This window comes from Seriola aureovittata, chromosome 11 (genome assembly GCF_021018895.1).
Source record: "Seriola aureovittata isolate HTS-2021-v1 ecotype China chromosome 11, ASM2101889v1, whole genome shotgun sequence".
Classification (NCBI taxonomy): domain Eukaryota; kingdom Metazoa; phylum Chordata; class Actinopteri; order Carangiformes; family Carangidae; genus Seriola; species Seriola aureovittata.
The window spans coordinates 19,719,492-19,722,711 of NC_079374.1; the positions used below are offsets into that span (position 1 = coordinate 19,719,492).

The 3,220-nt window shown below is 36.8% G+C and overlaps 1 protein-coding gene across 3 annotated transcripts in view; it reads left to right on the forward strand.

Annotated features, from left to right (window-relative positions):
• The first annotated feature begins 2,816 nt into the window (after nucleotides 1-2,816).
• stxbp5l (syntaxin binding protein 5L) overlaps nucleotides 2,817-3,220 on the forward strand; it is a 137,846-nt gene continuing 137,442 nt past the window's right edge. For 2 of the 3 annotated variants that reach the window (XM_056388942.1, XM_056388940.1), the window contains exon 1: nucleotides 3,097-3,220. This exon is cut by the window's right edge and continues 2,133 nt beyond it. The gene's annotated coding sequence lies outside the window, so the exon portion shown is untranslated. Of the gene's footprint in view, nucleotides 3,000-3,096 lie in introns of those variants that run through there. The other variant, XM_056388939.1, reaches the window with a different exon arrangement.

Sequence of the window (3,220 nt, forward strand, 5' to 3'; positions counted from 1 at the left end):
CTTAAACAAGACTCATGCTAGCTTAACCATGTCAACATGCTAACAATGACAATGCTAAAATACTGATGTTTAGCTGGCATAATTTTTACCATTTTCACCATCAGTTTATCATGTTAGTGTTTACAAAGTAGTACTAAACACAAAAATGTGCCTTGGTGCACCAGGGAACAAAGGGTTACAGCCAGCCCTTGCTATCTGTCATTTACAAACACCTAACAACGTGGTCTTAATCAATAGTCACTTCAGCACTGCACTTGGCCTTGGTGTGTGCGTGGGGGAGGGGTTTGCATAGATTCATTCTGAGCTAAACTCATTCTGAGCTCAGTGTGGACGGGTTTTTAATTACATCTGTTCTTAAAAATTAATCAACCTTGGCAAATCATCTCTGAGATGAAGCTGACTGAACACTGGGTCAGTATTCCCATGATACAGAGGTCAAGCATGGAGCCATTGTTCAAACTTGCCATTTATCCTCAGTCAGTGGTGAATTATAATTATCATTGTGACCTTTGAAATAATCTTAAATTGTTCTTGATTGCAGCCACACATCTTGTTATAAAAGGAAAATAACAAGGATCAGTGTAGGATACCTTTTTTAAGTGATTAGTGACAATTAAACTGCCAACAACAGTTTTGAGTAATATCTGTCTCCTCCTTCACAAAATACTGAATATTCCAATGTTTTGTTTTTATATCTGTTGTTTTTTATTTCTCCAATGAAAGCCACACATTTTCTCTGGCCATAAATTAGCTAGCAGCAAAATTACCATGTGCTATCCAAAACAAAGCTTTCTGTGGGAGCATGTTTGTGTTGAGCACCATTGTCTTTGAACAAAACACAATAACAAGTTCATTTTCTGCATTTGTGTCTATTCTCCATCATTCCAGGTGTACACAAACATGGTGCGCACACAGACACAAACGCAAACCTTTATGTGTTTGTACCTCTTCAGCACAAAACATTAAACGGTAATGATAGAACTGCTTTCAAGCGCAGCTTAGTGTTGCAGTAAGTGGACAGCTCTGAACATCCTATGTGAAAAGCCCCCTGAGGTTGAGTCCCTGTGTATCGAGAAACGGTAAGTAACACAGCTAATGGGCTGGTGTGTTTTTTGTGTAGTTGTACAATCCCATTAATAGACACTTTGTTGATAATTTCAGCCATTCCCTTGCCTCGTCACCGGCAAGGAAAGCTGTACCATGTATCTGAACAGAACATGTCAGCTACAAACCTAATGGACAGTTAATTGTCTGCACATCATGGTTGAAGGTCAACATTTTTTTCAAACACTGTCCTAGCTCTGTTTAATTTCCCTAGCTCTTGATCTTGCATAGTAATGAAATGGTTGTAATGTTTTGCAAGGAGGCATATCATTTTTGGTGATCTAAGAGCTGATGCTTTCAGGATCTTGTGATGAAGCTCATTCTCTCTCTGAATTAAACCATACAAAACTGACTGCAAGGATCATAAATTAGGTCATAGAGTAAACAATCATATTAATGGGATTCAAAATACAAATATTCACAGCAATGCAGAATTGTAGATCTTTTATGGTTTCGTGTGATACTGCCACTTTTCAGTCGCAGATTTCTTCGGAACAAACAACAGGTTTTTTGAAGGAGAAGTTATAACTGCAAAATGAGTTTTTGAAGAACTCAATAAACAAGTCTGTAGTCATGCTAGCAGCTCTGTCAGGCTATGGTTAGACTTTACCATGTTATTTTAGCCTGTTAGCATGCATAGCGTCCAATAATTTTCAATTTCAGTTTAGTATTTTTAGTGGTACTTTTTGTGCTAGTAAAAATGAACCATCAGATTCTTGCTTCACAGCTAGAACACTTTTGATCATTGGATTTTTAAAACCCATATTCATAGTTAATTTTTTCTGTTTTCACTGTTATTCTTTGCTTCCACTGTACCTGCCCAGCATGGATCTGTTAGCTCACTGAAATGACGACATTTTGAGCAAAGAGAACCTCTGTAGAGTTTGATGCTTTAAATAAATACTGCGTGACTCAGTCTCAATGGAGTCATGGTGTGCTCCATATGCAAATATAACCCAATATGTTTTAAAGTTTGAAGCATACCTTGCATTTGCTGTGATTTTGTCATTTTTACATGTGCAGGTCCCATGTTGGTACTCATCATCAATCATGTTGTGGATCTTTTCACTGGATTGCATACACTATGAAAGGTCACTTATCAGGTACTCATCTTTTTAAATCCATAGTTTTATATTTTTAATTTTTGGAAAAGTTTGGAAGGTAGAAAAACTTAACCAATGATGAAAGACCCTAAAGTCTCAACACTCAAACAGATCTCGAAGCCAGTACATGTCTTGGGTGTATTGACATTTTCCAGAGCATGCAGTCTTGTCAGCACTCTGGATAGTACCAGTGACACAAACCACAAAGTGTAGTCTTTTTTATCATCTTATCTTAGATTGGAGGATAGGACAGACAGACCATGTGTGCTGTGCTCTGGCTCCGTAACATCAAGTATCGCCTGGGGACAGAGGCTGGTGATGTAAGTGGTTATGCAATATCACTGGTCCTGAACATTCAAATAAGGCAATTATGGCCAAGATTTCTTAGAATGTGATAAATATTCCAATAGGCATACGTAGAATTTTTGTTTTTTTTCTATGTACTTAATTTTCTCTTTTAATTGTGATATTTTCTAACATTGTTTCCACTATCAGGTGTGGCCTCATTAATGATAGAGTTCTGTATTACCGGCTTTATTTATTTATTTATTTAATTGAAAATTATATAATTTTCATCTTCAGTCTTTTTGTTGGTACTTTCAGGGATGCTGTGACTTCTGAGACTTGCCATCTGAGTCGTCCTCGTTGGAAACTGCATCGCCAGTCAAAAATAATTTAACTTTAATAATTAAAGTAACAGTGGATGGAGTACCTAAAAAGCCAGCTTCAAGTCTTTTCCAGATGATTTTCATACTGCTCTGAAATGAAGAGAAACCAGTGGCTGTCTGGAAGGTAAAACAATTGACACACTTACAGTAGACTTTGTAAAATGGTTTGTGGTCATGTAAAGTATACTGTCTTGGTGGTTAATGGACTAAAACGTGAAACCATGTTTTAGTCCACTAATGTATTGTTAAGAACTACTCAAAATGTATGCTAATATATGATTAGCAAGACATTTTAAGAACCACACTGGGATTCTCTTTGTCATTGAAAATGTGTATAGAACCATC